This window comes from Phyllostomus hastatus, unplaced genomic scaffold (genome assembly GCF_019186645.2).
Source record: "Phyllostomus hastatus isolate PE091 unplaced genomic scaffold, TTU_PhHast_1.1 phas_scaffold_21, whole genome shotgun sequence".
Taxonomy (NCBI): Eukaryota; Metazoa; Chordata; class Mammalia; order Chiroptera; family Phyllostomidae; genus Phyllostomus; species Phyllostomus hastatus.
The window spans coordinates 34908683-34933449 of record NW_025334017.1 but is presented as its reverse complement, the minus strand read 5'-3'; the positions used below and the strand labels follow the sequence as shown (position 1 = coordinate 34933449).

Here is a 24767-nt window from a genome sequence, read left to right as displayed (position 1 = left end):
TTTGAGGCGAAGCTGAGCACCGGTGTCTGAAGTCGCCGTCGTTAAGTGGCTGCTTGGTTAAATGACAGTTTGGGTAGAACATTTGTAGGTGTTAATTGGTCCTGCAGGGGGTCTTTGAAGCTCCCACAACTTCTGTTCTCTTTGAAGTTTTGTTTTTGCTGGAGACAGAAACCGCCTGGGCCTTTCTCACTGAGCCACTGAGCAGGCGTCCCCAGTCCGCCTTCTCCATGCGGAACACAGCCTTCCCTGGGATTTTGGAAACTGCAGGCTTCACGTGGGCAGGCGCCGCTCTTGAGCTGAGTGTGGCAGGTCGTCCAGGCCCTGTTTCTCTTCTCTCTTTGATGGTTGACCCTGTGGTCCATTGCAGGGGAATCGAGGCATGACTTTGCCTCTGGGCATCCAGGTGAGGAAGGTCTGAGATTCCAAGAGCCAGTGAGGCTCTATTGCAAGCAATTTAAAAACCGAGACAGAAAAAGTGAGCCCGCACCGCAATTCATGCTGCGTTGTTCAGTTCAGGACTTTCTTTGCATCGTAAACAGCAATGAACTTTGTGGGATGCATTTCATCGTTTTTTTTTGCATGCTTGTCTCCTGGGAAGCCCTTCTGAGAGACCTCTCTGTGACCCTGCACCTGGGGAGTACCTGACCCACACCGCTGGACAAGCTGCCTGACCTCTCAGCCTCAGTTTCCACGTCTTGGGGTCATTAAGAGGTTCACATGAGGCGAAGCGTCTGAATGAAATGCTACGTGTTCTACCCGGTGGCGGTGTCACTAAATTTTACCTTCCTGTCGTTTTCTAATTGACCACAGAGGTTCGCTTGGTTTCATAACTTGGCCTTTTTTAACTAAGCCGCAGAAATAACTCTGCGCATCTCCTCCTTGGTATTTAGTCCGTAGGAAATCATGGTAGGTGCCTTGGAGGCCCAGCCGCTGCTTGCGTGGGCTGGGAACGGCCTGTGGGGGCCTTCGCACTGGGACTTGTGGGTGGAGAGAGCTCTCTGGGGCAGCCAGGTGCTAGCCGCACGCCGTGCCCTCCGGGTTCCCCAGTTGATTGCTCTAAAAATGCAGGTTGTCCCTTCTGCAGTTGCTCTGTCCGCTTTCACCAGCGGAGCGTGACATTTGGGGGGATACTCTGTCTAAATGGAGTTCAGCTACTTGGTGGCCTTTCGGCCTCTTAGGTTGCAAAGAGCAGATCATCACTCAGGACACCTGAGGTCACAGGGTTTATTGTGAGGGACCGTGAACAGAAACTGAACTGGAACTGTTCCACTAAGTTCTCAGGACCCCGCCTAATGCCTGGGATCGACTCCTTCCTTCCCACTCTGGGCCTTCATATCCCCCTGGGCCAGCACTTCTTTTCTTGTGCGTGTCTTCCAGCTCCTGGCCAGTCTTTCCGGAACCCTCTCCTCCAGGCCCTGGAGGAAACCAGCCTGATTGCTTTGACAGTGACCATGACCCCATCTGGGAGAGCCATTCACGTTAGGTGTGGCCTGACCTCAGCAGTTCAAAGACTGCCCTGCCCCATCACCATTCTTGATTTCAGTGGTGGCTATCCTTTCGCAAAGAAGAGCCTGAAGTTGCTTCCTGGAACGGGGGTTGTGGTTAGGGGAAGTTGGCTGTGGCAGGCACTGCTGAAGCCATATCCTGTTGGCACTGACATGTTTGAGCCCAGCTGATGATGCTGATAACAGCAATAGCAACTAATACCTCTTGAGCGTACACGGTGTGTGGCGTCCCGGGCAGTATTTCCTTTAATCTTTATGTCCACCCTGGCAGGAAGGTGCTCATTTCAGATGCAGGATGGGGGCCGAGGAATCGTTAGAAGTGACTGGCCTAAGAGCACCCTCCTAGGAAGTGAACCGAGGCCACCAGCCTCCCGAACCTGCGTCCTTCACCCACGGCCGCTGCACCGCTGGCTGCAACCGCTGTCGCAGCGGGCGCATGCGCACACACAACAGTGTGATTGATTTATGGAGTATCACTTGGGTTTCTCACCTAGAACTTATTTAATCTTACTTTAGAGAGACAGTTCTAACCAGTTTGGTAACCTGGTTTCGCGGCCCACAGGAGAGGAGAAGCAGTAAATTTAAGGAGACAGGGATTCTTGTAGACAGATCTGCGAAGAAGGGACAGCTGGCAACCCGAACGCCAGGAAGCGGGCCAGGAAATTATAAACGTAACGGCCAGAAGTAAAGAAGCACTGTAATTTAAGAACAGCTGGCCCCGCGCCCGTCACTGTGTCCTACAGACTCCGCAGGAGTGTGCCTGTAAATCCCACCACCGAGCACCGTGCCTGTCACCAACCTGAGCTCCTGTAAATATTTGATGAACTAGACACCTCAGCACAGTGCTGCCCTGAGCCATCACCTGGGCACACTCTCCTTTGTTTAAGAAAGTGGAGCGACAAGTAATGCGTTTTATAACCCTTTTTTTTTCACCTGTATGGTTAAAAGGAACATATTTTTGTGTTCCTAAGAATAAGTTCTTCATTGGAAAACTTGTCTACCAAGCTTAGCAAGTTCCCCAAAGGCTCCGGGGACTTGGGGTCTCCTTTGAGTCGGCATTAGAGTCCTGGTGTTTGTCCCTCACTCAGATTTCTAGAGTTTTATGACATATATTAGCACTTGCTATAAGAAATAAAAAGCTTCCTGCTATTGTGGTATGGGCCTTTGATGCTAGCTCTTTGTGATTGACTGGGGCCCAGAATGACCTGGGTGGTGGGCTCAGATAAAGAAAATGGCCCTGGGCCAGGCTGGAGGCTAGGATCTGGAGAAGGGGAGTTGCTGACGGTTGCCCTGGCTGGTGTCTTGGGGCGCATGTCATTAGCCTGCTTTTCCACATCCCCAAGAGTGGCCTGGATGGGAGCTGCAGGGTGGAGGGTTAGAGCGGAGTGTACACTGCCTGCTTACATTCCAGCGCCACGACGGGTGGAAATCACGCCTAGCACAGCCGGTAGAGAAGACGGCTGGGCCACCTTCCCACGTGAACTTGCCTAGGAGGCTTCTCGTAGTCCATTCACATGGCATCAAGGTGGGGGTGCTCCAGTTCTACCTGCCTCTCCTCCCTGGCCTTGTGGCTGAACTATATTCCTCCTCCTCCTCCTCTCCACACCCTCCCTCCTCTCCTTCTTGGAAAACTCCATGTTACTTCCTCCACAGTCACTTCCTTGGTGGCCTCAGATGCAGTCACATTCTCCTGGTATGGTATAATGCTCTCAGAGAACATTTACCACTTGCTGTGGCTGTGGTTTTATATTCATTTAACTATTTGTTTTTCTCTCCGCCCAGCAGATTGCATAGGCCCTGAGCGGAGGATGCATATTCATTTTTCACTAATTTACTCAACAAATACTTATTGAGCACCTGTTGCATGCAGGCCCTGGGGATTCAACTGTGAGCAAAACAGACACACATCCTTGCCCTCAAGATGCTCACGGGCTAGTGGCTGCAGATGGATGTCATGTCCTTTATGGCTCATGTTAGAAGGTGCTAGATGCTGGGAAGAAAAGCAGCTTATGGGAAGGGGATATGGCCCTAGATCCGAGCTTCCAGAAATGCGGCCTGGGCCCTACTCCTGGCGGATCAGACTCCCTGGAGGTTTTTAGAGAGCCTCCCACGGGATTTGGGATGAGAGTTGGGGAGAGGGTTTTGCAGTTTATGGAGGGGAAGGAAGACCTTACTGGGGAAGTGGCATTGAGCTCACTTACTGTTGTGTCTTCACCCATCAGTGCCGCAGGAGGCCACCCAGTTTTTGTTGGATATGTGAAACAAGTTACATTTATGTAACCAATGGAAATGTTACCACTGTTGAACATGCATTCAAGGGATGGTTTCTATAGATGTTACTTTCTTTGGGTTATAGCACAGGCCTTCCCTGCATCCTCAAAGTTCTTTTGGATCATTTGCTGATTCACCTAGAGTTTCTTATTGTCTCGAAATGGGATATTTCTTCCAATCAACTTCCCTCACCCCAAGGTAGTTTCTTTGTTTCTTTTTCTTTTTTTTTTTACTGGCCTGTTGGATATAAGTATCCGTGAGCCTAAATTAAAATGAACTTGAGGGGGTTTACTACATAATACGAATCTAAAGAATTTATTGCTATAGGAGATACCGTTACGGTCTTTTTATCATTTAATTTTAACAGTGTAGATATTGGGACTTTTTGTCCCTCCTTTAATTGCAATTTTTCTCCCAAACGGTTGGTTGACTATAACGTCTGGCTTACATTTTTTGCTCAGGTTACATCTAAACTCTGTTAACTGATATTGAAGCATTGCCCCAGAGTATATAGTAACATAGTGCTTAATTGAGCTGTCAGGCTTCTAATGAATTCATATTGAGATTTACCATTTAATTAAACAGCAAAGGGGAAGAAAAAGCAGAGGGAAGGTGTAGGATTCTTTCTCCAACTGCCTTCCATTTCCTGCATTTAAAACCTCCTGGCTTGTTTGTTAGCTTGTGTAATTGTTTGGGATATTGCATAAAAGTATTCAAGGTGTGCAGGTAAAAATGGAGGCTGCATCATATCACAATTACCTGGCTTCTTAGCGCGTCTTAAAAATGGGTTTGGATTTGGTGCAATCATATGACACTTGATTAAGTATGAATTATGCTTTATGTTTTCACAAAGCTTGGTAAGGTCATTTTCCCAAATGATTTCTAGGTCTGTGTATCTGAACCAATGTGAAAATCTAATCAGAGGGGAGCTAATACCGAAATGCTTTTGCTTTACGGAGAGGCAGAGAATAAATTTTACTGAAAACACCATTTCTTATATGCTGCATGCTCCTTTAAAATTCGCACTGCATTAAAAAAGCAGCCTTTAAGCAACACCTTTTTATGATAACTGCATTTTTTAGTTGGCAAGTGTAATGTTGCAAACCTGTAAATGTAGGGCAGTCAGTCTTTTATTGATTCAAAGAGTGGAAATGTATAATATTTTCTGTATTTAGATTGTAGAGTTATATTGCACGTTTTAAAAAAATTGAACAGTATTTTATGTAAAGATAAAATTTAAGTACCTGAATGTTTAGTACAGTTAAATGACAGAGGACTATTTTTCCTGCACTTATTTTAGACTTAGCCATGTCTACATAACCCAAATAGGATAAACGAGGACAAAAAAGATGAACTATCAAAATGAATCCCTTTTTATTGATATAATTAACATAACATTGTATTAGTTTTAGGTGTACAATGTAATGATCTGGTGTTTGTATGTATTGCAAAATGATTACCACAATAAGTTTAGTTAACATCTGTTACCTTGCGTAGTTACAGTTTTTGCCTTGTGATGAGAATTTTTAGGATCTGCTCTCTGAACAGCATTCAAATATACAGTGTAGTGTTGTTATCTAAATGCTCGCGTGGCACTCAGTGGCTGGAGTCACTCGGAGAAATGCATCATCAGGGGATTTCACCTTGTGCGGACATGTGGAGTGCGCTCACACACACCTGGATGGTACAGCCTACCGCACATCCGTGTGGTCGAGTGCCCAGGCCACAGGCCTGCACCGCATGTTACCATACAAAATGGCATGGGATTGAATCAAACACTGGTGAGAAAATGATGCAACCAAGAGACAAGGTAGATGAGATGTGGGAGGCTGTTGCTGGTATAACACGACGTAGTTTTACTTACTTTGTTAGTAGAAAGAGTACACTTTAAAATAACGCTAAAAAGTGTAGTGTAATAGATACATAGTCACATAATTGTGTGTGCTACACTTTTATACAACTGGCCGTGCGGTAGGTTGTTTACACCAACATCACCACAGACATGTGAGTCAGGTGCTGAGCTATGACTTCACAATGGCTATAATGTCACTGGATGGTAGGGATTTTTCAGCTCCGTCATAATCTTACTGTACCATCCCACATGTGGTCCACTGTTGACCGCAAACTTGTTCGTGCATGACCGTAGTCACCCGGACGTTACGTCCAGGAACTCACTCACCTTCTAAGTGGCGGTTGTACCTTTGGACCACCCTCACTTATTTTCCCAGCCCTCCACCCCCTGCCTCTGGCAGCCACCAGTCTGTTCTCTGTGTCCGTGATTTCAGTCTTTCTGAGAATCCACATGTACGTGAGATCATACAGTCCTTGTCTTTCTCTGACTTATTTCACTCAGCGCAGTTCCCTCGAGTTCATCTATATTGTCGCAGATGGTAGGGTTTCCTTCTTTGTTAAAGCTAAATAATGTTCCATTGTGAGTATGTATGTATGTGTGTGTACATTTCACATATATATCACATTTTGTTCATCCGTTCATTCACTGAGCAACAATTAAGTTGTTTCCATGTCTTGGCTATTATAAGTAATGTTGTCAAAATCAATCTTAGGTTTCTGTAAAAGTAACCTAAGAGGCAAGCAGCCTTCAATTCAAAGTATGGCTCTGACCGGTGTGGCTCAGTTGGTTGGGCAGTGTCCTGCAAAGCAAAAGGTCACTGGTTCGATTCCCAGTTAGGGCATGTGCCTGGGTTGTGGGTCTGGTTCTCTCTCAGGGTGTGTGTGAGAGGTGGCCAGTTAATGCTTCTCTCACATCAGTGTTTATTTCCTCTTTCTCCCTCCATTCCCCTCTCTCTAAAAATAAATAAAATCTTTTTTTTAAAGATTTATTTATTTTTAGAGAGGGAAGGAAGGGAGAAAGAGAGAGAGAGAAACATCAATGTGTGGTTGCTGGAGGCCGTGGCCTGCAACCCAGGCATGTGCCCTGACTGGGAATCGAAAAAATAAATAAAATCTTTAAAAAATTCAAAGTATGAAGTAAGTATGCTAGGGTGTTTTGGTGACTGTTGGAGCCTCTTTAGAACTCATTTTCCCTCATCTGAGTTTCTTGTACTGAGACCTACGAGCTAATCACTGATTGAGACTTTCAGGTATGTACATACAGTGTATGTTCATACAGTGTATGTCTGTATGTCTGCCGTATGTTTGTCCGAGGAGAGGGGCATGACATCTGTGCTCTCAGGGTGTCAGTTTTGTCTGGAGAGAAGAGTAACAAGGCCACAGAAGTGACCCTAAAGATCTAGAGTAACGCTGTATTATATAGAAAAGGAAACAGAGATCCAGGGAGGTTGGGCACCCTGCCCAAAGTCCCGTAGCCCGTGGGATGGAACCGGGAACAGAACACACACGTCTTGACTTCTGGCCATGTACCGCACAGAGGCAACACACATGGGCGCTGGAGCATCAGGGGCTTAGTTTCCAATGGTAGCTCTTCCGTTAGCCATGAGACCTTGGGCAACGTACTCCTCTGCTTTCGTTACTTGTAAAGTGGGGGTAATAATTCCTGCTTCATAGGGTTGTTACTGTGAGGCTTAAATGAGTAACATTACACATAATATGCTTAGAACAGTGCTTGATACATAGTAAGCACTCAATAAATAACCGTTGTTCCTGTCATTAATCTGCCCCCATTACATCACGTTAGACCCATCTACTTCAGCCTTAGCCACTCGTGTGTGTTTATCATTGTTTTCATTTCATTTCTTTCATTTGACCTATCTGTTTACAGCTCATTAGAATTGCAATGTGCAATGTGATACAGTAGCTTGCCAGTCATATAGAAGCTCAGGGTGGTTTGGCAAGTGCCCAGAATTTCAACCACCTGTGGTAACTGTTGCCACAGTATAGTAGATTTTTATTTCCCATAAATCGTTCAACCAAGGGTCCACATCATTAATATGACTTTGTGTCTTTACAAAAAAATTTCTTTCTCCTTTTACAAAAGTATTGTGTTTCCCACCAGTTCTGTGAAGCTGAGCAATCACTTGGGTTTTCTTGTTCCTGCCTCTTGAAAATGCTTTTTAAAAGGTGGCAGATGTGCCAGCAGGATCACCTGAAATGACTTTCTGAGATAAACCTGCCCAAGATAGGAAGAGAACTATTTTTTCTTCTCCAGCAATCCAAGCGGCCAGCCTGTGTGATCCCATCACGATGGGGCACTTAGCAAACCGGGAAGCGATAACAGGGAACAGCTTTCTACTTTCCATAGTTTCGGTGCTCATTAACAATTGATGACTTTTCCTTTAGGATGGCATTCTCAGCTGCAGCAGGACCTGGCCCCCTGTACCGTGTCTGCTTGTTAGGTGCAAGCACTGTGTGCTTGTCCTTGGTGGTGTACTTCTAACAGCAGCCAGAGCGAATGTCAGGGAGGCAATGCAGGCTGTGTTTTGAAAGCCTGGGGTGGGGTCCAGACACGTTCTAACTTATATTTTCATTCTTTCTGTCACGAGCCATAGCTGCAGTTACGAGCAAACACGTTGTAAGAGTTTTCCCGTGATACCATGTCTGCCCCTAAATCCAGATGTGATCGGATTCCCACTAGGGTCCACCCTGTCGCAGGCCTTGCTGTGGCCGGGATATGCCGCAGGTCCAGCCTGGTCCCTCGGAACGAACGCCACCATAGTAAAAAAAATGTCATAATAGGTTTATGTTCCTGTTGTAAAACATAGAATCAAATAGAGTGTTCTCTAACAGCAACTTTGGAAAAGGGGACTCTAATCAGTGGTTCACTAAGTAGAAATAAACTGAAATTTTCTTGTCCTCATTTCACATTTGATGTTTCTTGGCTCTAGAAAAGAAGCAGGTGTATATTTTCTTCAAAGCAGTGACTGAAGGCCTGTAATTGCATGTGGAGTTAAATAGTCAAAGTCCAGATTTTTTTTTTTTTCCTGGGAACATTGTTGGGTCACTGTTGGACAGTATTTTCTACCAAGCATGAAGATGCTATTTTTAAAAGCACTACTTTTTTTTTTTTCCTTTTCTGGTCTCCCCTCTCCTTGTCCCAAAGTCCTCTTATCTCTTCTCAAAATAAAAATAGCCCTTTTTCCCAGTAAGCTGACTTGTAAATTCATATAAGAGTGAGATAAAAATACCGTATTGTATTTCCAATTAACTCATTTAATTAGATGAGGTGAATTAATTGGATTTTTGGACATGTTTCTGAAAGTCGAAGAAATTCGCTTTTGGAATTCCCAAGTATGGTGGTGGCGGCTTGGGAGCTTTCTCAGTGTGCTGCTGCCCAGGACATGGTGTAAGACCTGTCATCTGAAGCCTGTCATTTGAGTTCCCCTTGGGGGTATAAAAGTGGCCTAGTGATTTTTCAGATAGAAGAGCGTAAATCAGCAGGCCATTTGGCTTTCCCTCCAGCCCGGGGCATTCCCTGGTTATCACCAGCCTCATCAGCGGAGCCCTAAGTAAACATTTCTCTGTCCACACTGCCCAGATGAGATGGTAATCTACGGATTGGGTTCCAACACTCTTTCTTAGAAGGAGTCTGAAGTTTTCCTCTCCATCTCTTGCCTCACCCCGTATAATTTTAGGGCCCTGGGCATGCGGGCCCTGAGGGCCCACCTTATGCCTGGGGAAGTTCTGGCATTTAGACTGGGGGCAGTTTTAACCCATAGATCATTCTCCTTTGCACTATAATTACTTAGTTTTGCTCTCTCTAGGTTTATACACCTTCTGGGGTAAAAGCTGGTTTATTCTCCGGATGCCAGAGTGCACCCCTACCACCCGCCCCTGCAGCCCTCCCCTCCCCCCACCACCATAGTGTGCTTCATAGGCACTTGGTAAAACATTGCTGTAGCTGCTGAGCCCATTCTTCCTATAACCTAGACATTCTAGAACCAAAATAGGCAGAAGCGTGTTCTTGAGTTTCTTTTTTTTTTAGTGTGGTCTTTTTCAAGTATAGATCAGAGGAGCCAGACAAAAAGTATTGGGGGCCAGGTATACAACACCTTCTTTCATGGTGGGAAAATGCTGCTGAGAGGAATGCTGCAGAGAGAAATGCTTCTTTCTCTCTGCCATTGGCCTCCAAATGTCATTTAATCACCAGGTTTCTGGGTTGTTTCACACTCTCTATCCTGCTTGGACACAAATTGGTAAGTCTTGTCTCTAGATCTGTGTAGTTTTTATTGGTGTCTCAGGTGTTAGCACAGGGAGTAGATAGTAGATTTTTAATAAGTATCATCCAAGGAGTGTCTTTAGTCATAGTGGCCTGTTAGTGCAGAAAGACTTTTGGAATTAAATTATCAGAGTTATTTAATTTTGTTCAGAATAAACAGTCCAAAGGGCATGCTGAATGAATAGAAAAATAAGTATACAAAAAAGTTTAGTAGCGCCCCCCCCCCACACACACCCCTTTCAGGTTCAGCAGAGCAGGTGTAAAGCGAGAGATTCATCAACATCAGATGATGTCTGGCAGCTTTGAAATAACTTGCATCTTTGTCATTTGCTACGAGTAGGTTCCTGGTCCAAACTGTTGTATCCCTAAAAGCCTGCTTTATGGAACTTGAACTGCACTGCGTTGTCTAAGATGTGGCCGAGTTCCTGGCCACATGGAGCTTCTGGCTTCCTTCTGGGGCGCAGGCTGAAGGAGTGAAGTCCTTGAGGAGAGTCAGGGTGGAGCTCCCCAGGCATCTCCACCATCCGAGAACCCTTTGTTCATTCCTCTGGTCCTTCAACTGCCCCTGGGAGGAAGGGACCGACTGCCGCTGGGACCAGAACCTCAGTCCGCGCTGTCAGCTGCTGAGTGGGGCGCTGGCATGCCATGCTCTGCCAACCACGCGTAGCGCAGTCAGCTTTTTCGGACTCCAACCCCGTAACGTACACATGGGACACAGTTCTGTGGCCTCATCCACCGGGGACATGCTTTCCCGCGATTTTAGCTTTCAGGGCTCATCCCTCCGCCACTTCCTGGCGGCCTTTGACTGACACTTCTCCGCAGAGCAGCACCTGGCACCTCCCACTACCACGGCCGTGGACGCATTTCCCACACTTCTTTCTCCAGGGTACTCTGTAGCCCTTATCAAGGGCCACCAGAGGCGCCTTGTGGCTGATCCCCCTCCCCGCACCCCTCCCTCTCAAAACCCTCAGATCTGAGTCACCCCATCCTACTCTCTGCTTCTTCCTTTTAGTTACTTTTTTTTTTTTTTCAGTAACCTCCCTTCCTCCTGTGAAGGCTTGTGCTTGCACGGCTGCGCACGCGCGTGAAACCCACACGCACACACATTCACTCACACTCTTCCTGTCTCCTGACTCCCTTATCCAACGTCCGGCCCTCCGACTGCCGTTGGAGTGGAGATGCTCTAGCGCATGAGAGTTCTCATTGCAGACGTGCGATTGTACGTGTAACTTCTGACAGATAGAGCCACCCAAGGGTTACAGCATAAACCACAATCTGGTGAATGTTGTGAAAGGCAAAAAAAAAAACAAACAAAAAAACTTTTTTAAACCCAGATTGCAGGTTGCATAAGTTAATACTTGAGCCTTGTTCAAAGTTCAGGTGTTACGAAAAGTGAAAGTTACTTATATGTTTCCCATTGACTACCTTTAACAGTTGAGTGTATGTCTCTTTTGGGGGGGGGGCACATAACATTTATTTTCTTGGAAATAGCATCATTTTACACATGTAGATCCCCTTTTGTAATTTCTTTTTTCAATTACTTAGTTGTTAGGCTTTGTTCCACGTACATACGCCTCTCTCCCTGATTTCAACAGCTGTAAGCTTGTGAAAACCATCGTTTGGTTAGATTAGAACAGAGTGTGAAACGTGGCATTCGATTCTGATCATAGTCTCAGTGTATGTTCACCCCTGATTCTTGGTCTGAGAACAAGGAGTACCCTAAATATTTATTTTAGCAAAATGAGGGTTTTCTTGGGGGGTGGGGTGGGTGGGAGGGAGGATGTCTAGTTGAAGTGTTTTATTTTCTCAGTTGTCTGACCCCATTTAAGAATGTATCTTAAAGCTGAAAAATCCTTAGGATTTTAATGGCTTTTTAAATATAAAATTAATACACAGTGTATTTTTTTTTCCATTTAGCCCAAAGACCAAAGTCCACTAACCAAAGAGACTATTTGTTTTGTGTAAAGCAATAAATGAAAGCTTTCCCTGAACTGGGGCCACTCTGAGATTCTGAATTGCAAATAGTGTAAGTTGGGGTGTGACCCCTTAAGAAGGTGATTTGGAAAAGGTTTGTTGACAGTCTTCCTGGAAAGTTGATTGCCAGATACAATCGCAGGTTTTCCCCTTATTTCACATAGTACTTTCACAATGTTTATTTTCTGTCTTGGCTCTAGTGAGCACAAATCATAACTGGCAGGATGATACCCAAGTCTAGGACCAGGCTGGAGAGTGGGTCTTGCTATGATTTGATCAAAAAGCAAACAGAAAAGCAAAAAGCCAAGGGGGAAAAAAAAAAAGGAAGGGTACTGTTTTTTTCTCATTGTGGGACTAAATTGCTACATGCTGAATTTTCACTTTCTGATTAGAACTGACAGTTGAACAGATATGATTTATTTCTTTGGAGTCTGGAAAAAATGGTCAAATTTTAGTTTGTTCTTTTCTTTGTCTCCGCCCACTTTTTTTTTTTTTTTAAGAGCATGGGTGTATTCATCAGATAGCAGCCACTGTATGAAGTGTCCTTCTGTGGTAAGTGTTTGCGGGTGAAGTCTGAACCATGCTAGAAATCACTCACTTTGCACTTTTCACAGGTAGCAGAAATGAGCCTGCTTCATTCCGTCTCAACAGCTGTAACCAGTGGGTCGGCACGGACTGGTCTGATTCCATAAAGGAGGGCTAATACTGGGTCTGGGTTAATCCAGGTGCCGATAAAAACATGGTGATTTTTTTTCTCACCTCCAGGCTTTATATTTCCATGAACATTGGCCTTAAAACAAGTCTGTGAATGACCTTGTTCAAGTATCTCTTGTTGCTTTCAGCTCCCAAGTAATAAGCCTAGCAATGTTTCCTTTCTCAGCCGGAGGAAAGACACAGTTGTTGCTTGAGACATTTACTTTCTACCTGCTGGCTTCAAACAGTATTAATTTTTATGTGCTCCTTGTGCATTGCGTTTAATTAAAAGCAGTTCTATTCGCAGAGGTACTTGTAGGTTTTTTTTCTCTCCCTGAAATGAATAAAACAAATAGGCATCTGGTATTTGTTTTGTATAACACAATTTCCATAAAATGAAGAGTAATAAAACATAATTATCTGTAAAGGCTTGTTTTATAAGCTTGAGAATGGACTTGTTTCTACTAGGTTTTTAAATCCTACTCATACGATCAAGAATTCTTTGTCCATTAATATATAACAGTAATCATGACGGAAGCCTCCTAATTTCATGCATGAGTCCAGCTCATCTTTCATTAAATAAATATTTCATTTTCTGTTATAGTGTACATGATAGAAGTTTATCATCACGTTCCTTCTAGGGAAACACATCAGATTGAAGGGAAATATTTATTTCCTATTCTGTATTTTGTTCAATTGGTATAGCTTTTTAAATGATATTTCCCCATAATTAAAGAGACAGTTTTATTGCCAGTTGCTGAATTTCGTAGGTCACAGTCCACTCCGTGGATTCTAAAACCTCCTTTTAGAAAAGTACACTTCAACTTTTGCACAGGTTTCTATAGGGTATAGAGGCCTTACACCCCTTGGTTCAAGAACTCTGCCAATGCCTGGTGGTTATGGAAACCATGCTCATGACTACCTGAAGCTACAGTTTTAGCTTTAGTATATGCATAGCTGACGAAAGGATGCTGCCCAAAGATTCTGCAGTGTTGGATTTCATTTCAGGGTTAGGCTCCTTTCTAGGAATGGAGGTCTACTCTCATCTGAGGAAAAACAAATTAGAATGTGGGAAGTACAAAAATTATTAATTGCAGAGATGAGTTTGCTGTCAGGTGAGATGGCAGTGCCTACATCACTGGGGCTCCTGTTCCCGAGACTGTTTTTATTGTCCCCGCCCCACCCGAGGCAGGAGCCTTGAAGTGGTGAATTCGTCCTCTGAGGTTGTGGGTCCATCGCCAAGAGAATAAAAGAGGCAGGAACAGAATCACGCAGCGCACTATATCAGGGTGACAGTTTTATGTGGTTGTGTGATGTTGCAGAGTCTTGTATGTGATATCGACCCTTTTCTTTTGAATCAAAGCACAGGGTTTTACTGGACGAGAGAGGCTTTAGAAATAACCCAGTCTAACCCAAAATGGAGCTCCTAAATAGTTATCCCATTCTCTCTACCACTAAGCTAATTGCTCACAGGAAGTAAAAGTACATAGCAATGTAGCTATTATTTATATCGTTTGAGTATTGATTCCTAATTTTAGATTTCTGACACTGAAACATTATCTTTGTGCATTGAAATGATCCTGAAACCTTTATATTATTATGAGTGCAAGTCAAATTAAAGAGATATAGATAATAGGTTTCCCCCTTCATGTTGTCATCCACTGGACAATGAATAGCTTAAAATAAGAGCATCAGCTCCAAAGGCAAGCTGAATATTCCAATTCTAGATCGGCAGTCGCTTGGCGTGCTTGTTTGAAATATCACTTTCAAATATACTTGGCAACTGAAAGTGCCCAATTAAAAAGCTGCGAGGAAAGAGGAAGTCTGTGGCTGTGCAATTAGTCCTTCGGATCCCGAGCGTTTCCTTTCTGTCTGGAAGGCCACAATGGGAAGTCGCTGGGCACAATAGCTGTAGGCCAGGCGCTTAGAATGCAAGGCGGTTTCAGGATGGATTATTTCTGTGCCTTTGCTCCTAAAACGGTTTACCTAGAGAGGCTCCCGACCCCATAAAGTACTGGTGGTGTGAAAAAAATGTGGCAGTGTGCTTTCACAAAATTTTAGGCAATTGATTACTATAGCTAGCCACGTAAGCGGTAGGTAATACCCAACCATATACAGGAGTGCTTAAGTTCTCAGATGCTGTTTTATCCAACTGACAACCTTACTCCTCCCACCTTTTACTTTATTTTATTTTATTTGAGAGCTGACGGTTGGGTGGCAGAGGATATGCCAGAGAGTGTGCTGTTCTTATGGAAAAAAAAAAAAAGCCTCACTGAGCAGAGCAAGATGAGCCATATATTCTGAAATTATTTATGGTGTTTATCACAGAGAGACCAAAAACACTAAGCACTTAATAGCTTTCCTTATTTACAAGTCAGATTCATCTAAGGGATATTATTCTTTTACTTTTCTGGTGCTGGAAGTGTTGGTTTAAAATAGATTATAAGCGAGGGTACACAGTGACACGGAATTCGTTGGCTGTGAAAATGCAGAATGGGTGAAGCTTTTCTTTTTTAATGCACTGCCACAAAAAAAGTCCATTTTATTTAAGTAAAAACACGGCTTTTTGCCCCAGTGAAGCCCACACACACACACACAGACACAAGTAACATAGGGCAGGTGAGTATATGCGAGGATGGGGCTCTTCTTTCCCAATTACGAAATGAACGCATTCCGTTCAAGTTTGTGGTAAAGTGAGTGTCTATTCAGCGAATTAGTTTTCCCCAGTGACTTCTGCGGTGGAAATGGCATTGTCTTCCACTAGCTCTGAATGTAAAATGCTCTCAGTTAAAAACACCAAGGAAGAAGAACTAAAGGAAAGAAAGAACAAACCCTTTAAATCCAAAGGAAACACTTTCTGATGAGGCGTCTAATAACACGCAAAAAAATTGCCTGTTAGTTAAGCGACGGTATATGACTTGAATAGCAAAATGTCAGTACACAGTGGTATCACAGCACCGAAGGTGTTACTCCTTTTTCTCACCCTTTGTCCCACTGCTCCCGTGGGAGAGAACAGAGACCAAGGCTTTAGCAAATAGGTCATTGTAATGGCCTCGGCATCCTTGTGTCCATACTGTATAAACTTGACATCCAAGTTTTGTTTTGTTACTCTATATACAAGGGTGGGCAAAAATCAGTTTCTAGTTGTAATACAAACAAATAATATAATAATTATTTTAGGGAGGGGAAGAGAGGGAGAAAGAGAGGGAGAGAAACATCAATATGTGGTTGCCTCTCGTGTACCCCTAACTGGGGACCTGGCCCACAGCCCAGGCATGTGCCCTAACTGGGAATCAAGCAGGTATTCCTTTGGTTCGCAGGCCTGCACTCAATCCGCTGAGCCCCACCAGCCAGGGCAGATAATACAATAATTAATAAATGATACAGGAGTAAACTTTGTGTTTTGTGCACTCACAACTGGAAGCCGACCGTTGCCCGCCCTGTGTGTATTCTCACTCAGAAAAGCCTGGTGCTGCTTTGCTCCACAGGCCCTATACTTACCAGAGGGCCTCGGTCCAGGTTCTCGTCCAGGTTCTCGTAAAGATCTACTCAGAGAGCTTCATTCTTTCCCACTCGGTTGGTCTGGGAGAGCTTGGGTGATAAGATGAGTCATTTGTATACCTCCTTTTTTTTTTAAGATTTTATTTATTTATTTTAGAGAGGGAGGGGAGGGAGAAAGAGAGAGAGAGAAACATCAATGTGCGGTTGCTGGGGGCCATGGCCTGCAATCCAGGCATGTGCCCTTACTGGGAATCGAACCTGCGACACTTTGGTTCGCAGCCCGCGCTCAATCCACTGAGCTACACCAGCCAGGGCCATTTGTATACCTCTTTAATTTCCCCCCCAAACTCATGGGTATGTTCCTCAGGGTCTACCTGCATGGGGTTATTCGGTCAGAGAGAAAGCATTAGCTGGGACTAAGCAGGCTGGAGTGACTCGCCCTTTTCTACTGAGACCCAAGGAGCAAAACCTAGTGCTTGATTCTTGAGTTTAGAAAACCTCCTTTGGGCTGTTCACTGTGTGCAGGGCAGTGAGGAGCCCAGGGTGAGAATGAATATTTAGGAGCCCATGCAAGTAGCCCAGGCTGGGGAGGGAGGTGTTGAGGGCTCATCCGGGGCAGAGGCAGAAGACTCTCCTGTTTCACGACGCTGGAGTTTAGTGCTTGAATTCTTCATATTCAGGACGTGGACTCGGGCTGGCTGGCGTTGGCAGCCAGGGTCATTAAACACGTAGGTGACTGTTGGGTGACGGGCCACGTTTTAAGAAGATGTATGTGTTCCTGAGAGCTAATAGGAGCGGAGGGGACTAGATGGAGAGTATCGAATAGAATGGTGTTCTCCATAAATGTTCTTTGACTACGAAAAGAGCTGTTCTGTAGATTTATTCATTCGTGCACTGAATGTGCATTTATTAAGTGCTTTTTGTGTGCCAGGCTCATTCAGAATTCTAAACTTCAAACTTGCTTATTTTTCAAGTTCCGAGTTTAGCTGAAAGTGTTGTTTTATCCTGAGAAGGAGTTGTATCAAATTACACACTTAAAATGAGGGGGACAGTCTATTTCTCCATCCCTTAAGCCCCCTCAGTTCTCCTGTTGATTGGGCTTGTCAGTCACCTTGGGAGGCATCAAAGGTCCTCAGCCCTCAGGGCCACACGGTGTAGGGTGTCTTGGTAAGGAACGTAGGGTTGTCTTGGTAAGGAACGTAGGGCGTCTTGGTAAGGAACGGCTTCAGAAACTTACTGGAAGAGTTTAATCGGCTGCGCCAGCCTCACTCTTCTCAGACTCTAGGTTTCTTTCCCTCCCCACAAACTTAATTTGTTCTTGTCTGTTTTCAATTTCAGAAGAACTTCAGAATAAGTGAGGGGAACGAATGAAGTTGGGGAGGCCAGCAAAGATGTGATTGGTGAGGTAGATAGGGGTGGCGTGTGAGAGAGTTGTTTGAAGTTGGAGTTTTACAAATGTGGTCAGCTCAGTATTAATCATACTGAGCCTGCAGTGTTGTTTTGGGTTGCATTATCCGTACGTTTGGAACTTTTTTGTGGTAGAGGATATTGACACCCACATTTTCTTAAATTAACCCATCCCTTGATTGCTAACAAAAATGAAACAAAACAAAACTGTAGGCATCTCGTGAAATATCCTTGTTTTAACATACTTGATCTTACTGAGACTTTATAATGGTTTTATTTCTGGAGAGTTTTGTTCACATTGGCATGATTGGGAAAGAGCAGGCAGATCTTACAGGACAATGAATGTAGAATTTTCCAGATAATCATGTCAGAAGGTTTCTAGTTGTGATTGTGAGATGTGCTCTCATCGTGTCTGGTTTTAGAAACACATTTTTTTTCCAGGTGCGAAGAACAATGCTTCATGAAACAATGGTGTGACTTACCACAGGAGAATTTTCCGTTTTGCATTGTGTTATGGTGTGTGGTATGAAGGTTCAGAAATAAACACTGCACTGGAGACAACAGGTCTCAGTTAAGACATCTCCTATTTTTGATGCATTTTCCTATTTTTGGCCTGGCATGCCGTCTTCGGGTGAGATGAGCCAACCACTTGCCTTGGTTTGAGGTCATAGGTAGCTGTCAGTTCTCTATAATGGACTTGATGATGCCATAGTTTTAAAATAACAGAAAAGTAACATTTCTCGTCCACATGATTGTGGCTATAAGCACGCTATTGTTTTTAGGCTATTAATCACACTCTGTTAAAACAAGAATCCTCTGCCCTCCTCCTCCCCCAGAAGTGAAGTGCCATAATTTCATGCACCTAAGTAACACAAAGTAGCTAACATCCTGTAATGTTTTGTTTTGTTCTCAGCTTTTGTGACAGTGTGAAGAGGGAGGCAAGGGCGGTAGGGGTTGGGTTGAAAGAGGAGAAGATGGAGTTGTGATCCCCAGGGAGGGTGAGAGATTGTTCCTGCATTAGTGGTGGGGGGACTCCCGCAGAAAATAGGAAGGTACAATTAAATGAGGCTGTTAAAGACACGCCAGCATCGCTTCATTAAATGACGGTGGCGATTTCTCTCTAAGCCCCTCTGTCTTTGTCCTCCTGGGACCGAGTATTTTCAGGGACGAAAGCAGAGTTGCAAAGAGCAGGAAGACTGCCAGGGAAGAGATGCAGTGACTGAGATGCCGGCTCCCTCAGTCCCTTCTTCAGGGGCCGGTCCTCTTATGCAGAGACTTCGGGAGAGAAAGGGCCCCAGATACTCATTCTCACCTGTAGACATGGGGAATGAAAATGGGCCATCCTGGGGGTGATCTGGTGTTGCATCCCAAAGCACGGCTGGCTTCACAGCAGATACCTGTGTAGACATGCAACCGCTTGGAGGTGAAACAGAATGGAAAAGTGTGGGTTAGGATTTTTTATTGCGAAAGGAAACTGAATTCGCATTTGGCAATCTTGCGCAGAAAAAGTGCAAAAAAAAAGTTCCCTTTTTTAGGGAAACAGTGTGTTGTGCAAATCACCTGGAATCTGATCACCTGCACGACTCAGGGAGAGCGTCGAGCCTCGCGTGGTCAGGTGTGCTTGATGCCAAACGGTGTCGCTGGTAGTTCAGTGGAAACTCTGCCCCGGCGCCTCTTTCTGTGTCACTTACCTAAGCCCGCATTTCCTCACCGGTGAGAGGGGATCCCAGTATATATATTACTATAGTTCTCTGTGAGCTTAAGTTAGATATGGAATGGAAAGGATTTAGCACAGGGCGAGGAGTAAGAGAAAGTGTTCCTCTGAGTATTAACTAGTTGTTATTATCAATTTAATTTTAGGACCCAAAACACTTGGTGACCTTACCTGTTTACTGAAGGGCTAGACTGTGGGGAAGCCGAGACCCAGAGAGATGATGTGTTCACTAGTGGAAGGGCCAGAATTAGAATCCAGATCTTATGCCCTCCCCCGGACCACGGTCTGCCCCCCGCCTGCCTCCCGCCTCACCACTGCCTGAGGTTGCTGTGCAGTTTGTAAAGGAAGATGCGCTGTTGGTTCTGTATCATTTCCTGGGCATCACACACGTCATGGGATCATGTGAACTTCTACATTTGGCCTCAACACCTTCCCCACCCTTTGCTATGGTGTATGACGTATGATTATTACGTATTTCAGAACGTAGATTTAAGGTCTGTGTTGCTGAGGTTCTTTGGGTGGCAGAGACTCCTGCAATTTTGCAGGCATTATCATTGTCTGAATTTTAAAAGAGCCACCTTCAGAGAAGATGCCTGTGGCCTGCAGAACACCATTTAAACTCTAAGTGATAGAGAAAGGGCAAGTATTTGATGAAAACCAATATCCCTTCAAGACTAAACTTTCAGTCTCCATCAGACCTTTATGGGGAACTTCCATGTGTTTTGCTGATGGCGAGATCCAATTTACGGGGAGGGAAAAGGAAAGGTGATTATTTTTTTAATTCATCTGTGAGCTTCCAGACTGACACGGAATGTAAAAAACGGTGTTAAACAATAGAAGTTGTGTGCTTTAGAAATGTATGACATGTCTTGGACTTCAAGGAAGCAGTTGTTTGATCAGATTTTGGGACGGCAGGGAGTTCTCTCGATACCAGGCCAATGGCACGTGTCAGCTGAACACCCAGGAAGCACACAGATGACTCGAACTGGTGGGGGCATCCTCCTCGCAAGTTTCTGCATTGCTTTTGTGACGGAGGTTTCTGTGGAATAGTCACGTTTCCACTTCACATCATTGTGTTTGCTGTTTCTGCTGCTGGCACACAACTGCCACTAACTACACCTTCACCTAATTTTTCACTTACTTTTATCTCTTTCAAGATTCCACAGAGGCACTGACGGCTGTGAGACGGGAGGGCGGAGGTGGGGCCTGGTCGACAGACGGTGAAGGGAGCAGCCGAAGAACCTGTAGGCCTGACCCTTGGGCCTGCACCGTGGTGTGGGGATTGCCTGAGGGAGTGGTGTGTACGGGGGGGGTGGGGGGGGGTGCTGGGTGGAGGAGGGCACAGTGGGAGAAATTGGGACACCTGTAATAGCATAAACAATAAAATGTATGTTTTTTTAAAAAATGATTCAGCTGTAGCACTACCTCTGAGAAAGTGCTTCTTGCCTTCCTCTGTCCATCCTACTGGGTCAGAGGCCCCCCTTTGGGATTCCATAGCACCTGCCTGTGTTTCTCCTGGCCCCTGTGGTGCGGTGTTATAATGGTATTACAATCATCTGTTTAGGGGTCTCCTTTTTGTGTCACACTGTGAGCTCCTTGGGGACAGGGACTGCCGTTGTCTCTTCACCCAGCTCCAAGCAGCCTGCCTGGAGGCAGTCAGCAGTCGGTGCTCATCAGCTGAATGAATGAATCCCTTTCTGCCCAAACCTGGCTCCCCTGAGTGGATATGCCATGCTAACCTTTCGTAAGTGAAACCATTCTTATATAATTAGCCATTTCTATTTTTTGCTGCTGAAGTAATTTTTATTTCCAAATAAATCTTGTTGTCCCCCCCCCCGGCCACCCCCCCACACCCAATGTGGCTTACACTTTTCTTTTTCATTTTTGGAGGGGTGTGAAGTACAAGATAGAATATAATGTGGACTAAATCAGGGGCCATTCGACTTGACTAGGTTCTTTTAGCTTTCCAGAATGTTGAGAAAGTAACGTGTGTGTGTGTGTGTGTGTGTGTGTGTGTACACGCGTGTGCCTGTGCCAGGGGGAGGGATGACGAGTTAGAGAAATGGCTGAGATTCTTTGTATCTAAAAGAATCTTTCTCTTTGGGGATGAGGTAGGCCTCGTCACCCTTCTGCATAAATCCTCAGGCCAAGTACAAGAACACCAGTGGGAGAAACAGCGACCAGCCCCTCTCCCTGTGGGATGGCAGTACCTGTGTGAGCAGGTTCGGAAATGGGTTCCCTCTTCAGGTTTGTGAGGAGTCAGAACATTGAGTGGCAAACAGACCTTTGAACTTCCTGTGTTTTTGACATCAAAAGGAATTCTGTGCTTTACAAAAAAAGTTTTATTCAAGGTATTAATATTCTTCAGGCACAGAGGGAAGTTAGCATCTGACTAATTTGTGGACAAATTGGTATCTTTTATTTTCGCAGGTTATTTGGATTGTAGTTGATTATTTCTTTGAAGATGGGGAGTCGAATCTTTCCATATATCTCTTTTAATGCCCTTAAAATTATTTTTGCTATGCAAAATTGGTGAAAGTTTTTCCTTTTATGACTTGATATTCCTCTGATTCTCCAATATTTTTTTAAAGATTTTATTTGTTTATTTTTAGAGAGGGAGGGGAGGGAGAAAGAGAGAGAGAGAGAAACATCAATGTGCGGTTGCTGGGGGTCATGGCCTGCAACCCAGGCATGTACCCTGACTGGGAATCGAACCTGCGACACTTTGGTTCGCAGCCTACTCTCAATCCACTGAGCTACGCCAGCCAGGGCTTGATTCTCCAATATTTTTAATTGTGTTAATTTTACTCATGAAAGATGTTGAGGGACATGTTTTTATATAGTATATATAACTTCTTAAAAACAACATATGACAACCTTAGAGCAAAAGCATGAATTAGTAAGTGTGGTATGCTTTTACAGTACCATAACCTCTCCTTTGATGCAATTTAAAATCTTAACTGCTGTTCTGGAGGCAAATTTTTGCACATAGTAGGTTCTTAATATTGCCCTGAATCCAGTTTGACTGTTTTTTTTCTGTGTTTGCAAAGTCTGGTCTCTGTTTCAGTTTGTCCTTCCCTGAAGAGTTGTTATTTTCCTGTGCATATGGAGATGAATCATGCTTGGTTTTCCTACTCTTGCTTTTTTAAAACTAAACCCATCCATTACTCAGTATTTTCCTATTTATGAATAACAGTGATTTAGATCTTTCCGACGTGGCATTATGTGATGTGTATTGCAACCAATGGCTACCACTTATCACCTTTCTTTCTTTATTTACCCTTCATTCTCACAATTAAAAAAGAAAAATAGAGGCACCTTTCTATCTGGTATTCCCACTACGTCCACACTTCAGAAAATATTGCTTATATTTTTATTAAAGTCACTTTCACATTAGCTATAATTAAAATCTGTACCTACAACCTATAATCATGTGTGGTATCTTAAAAAAATCAGGGAGAACACGTTTAAATACTCAAATGCCTCTGGTGTAAGTTGAGTGTGCATTCTCTGTACTGCTGGTGATGTATTTGTAGACTGCTTTTAATAGTAATCATATTTTTGTGCGTACGTTTTCCCACCCAGGCCTGCCTCCCTGGGCACTATGACGTCGTCCTGCCCCTTCTTTAAAACAAAATTTGCTGTGTCATTTACGTCACTCTGACTCTACAGCTTTCCCGTTCTTTATATAACTTACTGTTTATCTGTTGAAGAATGAGGGGCATTGGCTAGATTTTTAAGGTTTCACTTTTAATAATAAGTCTTCCTAGGTCAAGATCATTACAGGAGGGAAAAAATCTCAAGCATGCCCCAAAGATCATTAACACCGTACACGTCCTGGTTGGTGTAGCTCATCTGGTTGGATTGTCGTCCCGTAAAAGGAAAGGTTGTGGGTTCGACTGTAGGTCAGGGCACCTGCCTGGGTTGCGGTTCCATCTGTAGTCAAGCCCGTGTGAGAGGCAACGGATCCATGTTTTTCTCTCACGTTGATGTTCCTTTCCCTCGTTCTCTCCCTCTTTGCCCCTCTCTCAAGTCAATAAGCATGCCCTCGGGTGAGAATTTAAAAAAAAAAGACACGATACATAATAAATATGTAAGAATTCCATCAAACTTACATTGCACAGACACTCCTTTAGAAGAGCAGCTCAGGTTTATTGAGCACTTACTTTGTGCCATTGTGCCTTATGAGTCTACAAGGTGGGAGGGTGAGTAATGCGATTTCAGAGATGAAAGGTGCACCGTGGGGGGAGCGGCCCAGACAGACAGACACACTCCCAGGAGGCATAGCCACGGAGTGACAGTGGAAGTGCATACAAAGACGTTGAGACAAACAGAGGCGCATTGAAAACTCGATTTCTTGTTTACACCTCTTGTTAAATTTCACTCAGAGCAGCTAATCAATCACATCTACATTCTCTGGAATGAAAGCACCAAATGAATACAATGGACATTGTTCAAAACTCAGTCGACACCACCCCTTTCCCTCTGAGAAGGGGCGTGTAAGGGGGAAAGTGGAATCTATTCCTGAAACCTTATCTGACGGGATCCCCTACATCTCCATTTCAAAGCAGCCACGTTTGTGTTTTGTGGACGCTGAGATCCTCACGCCCTTGCCTTCGCCACTGGTAACTCGCCACTGGTAACTCGCCACTGGTAACTCGCCACTGGTAACTCGCCACTGGTAACTCGCCACTGGTAACTCTCCGTGAGGCCCTTTTGGAATTGTTTGATGTTGTTTTCAGGGACACGCTTCCCCTGTGACCACAGTGAGTGCAAATCCACCCCCGACCTCAAGCATCACCTGGGTTGTATTTATGCTCCCTTTTGTGAAGCTATTTGTAAAATGTAAAGTTACTTGTACAGTACAAATAACCACCCCTTCTTCCGAAGGAGTGTGTTTCAGTGTTTACATGGGAAACTGGCGTCCTCAGCAGCATCAGTTGGTATACAGCTCCCCTGTCTGCAGGCGTGTCTCCCAGGGTGCGCTGCCTGCTTGGGCCTCCTGAAGATGGACAGCTCGCGCTCTCTCTCTCTCTCTCTCTCTCTCTCTCTCAATGCACAACTGAAGTGTGAGATATGGTGGCACATCACAACCAAGGTTCCTGGAAGCGAAGGTCTGGGTCAGGATCAGGCCTGGCTGTCAGAGTCCCCTGGCCCAGAGTCCCTGTGTCAGACGCTCTGTCACACACAGGGTGTCTCCAAGGTTATCTTGTAGAAGCCACTGGGGAAGATACGCCAGAACAAAGATGACTGGATGACCGTTTTCTTAGTCACAATAGATGATCTGTTTCAAGAATTTGAAGATAGATGATCTGTTTCAAGGGTCTGGACCTGAGTTTCGGCATGACTTGAAACAATAACATCTGTCAAATGTTAACCATGCCATTAGATTTGGGGGTGGGGGGAGAAGGAAAAACTTTTAGGGAGAAACAATGCCCTTTACGAGTGCCGGGCAGGGGCCTGGTGTTTGACTGCAGTGGTTGGGAACGGGTGGGCCTGGTCTCCAGGCTCCTGGAATGGATCTGAATACAACCGGCAGCCAGCTCCCCTCTCCCTGAAATCCCAGCCT

General features: G+C 44.7%; 1 protein-coding gene across 1 annotated transcript in view; it reads left to right on the top strand.

Annotated features, from left to right (window-relative positions):
• The window catches only part of EXT1 (exostosin glycosyltransferase 1), a 267805-nt gene that overhangs the window by 8505 nt on the left and 234533 nt on the right, over window positions 1-24767 (top strand). The gene's annotated exons all lie outside the window — the stretch shown is intronic.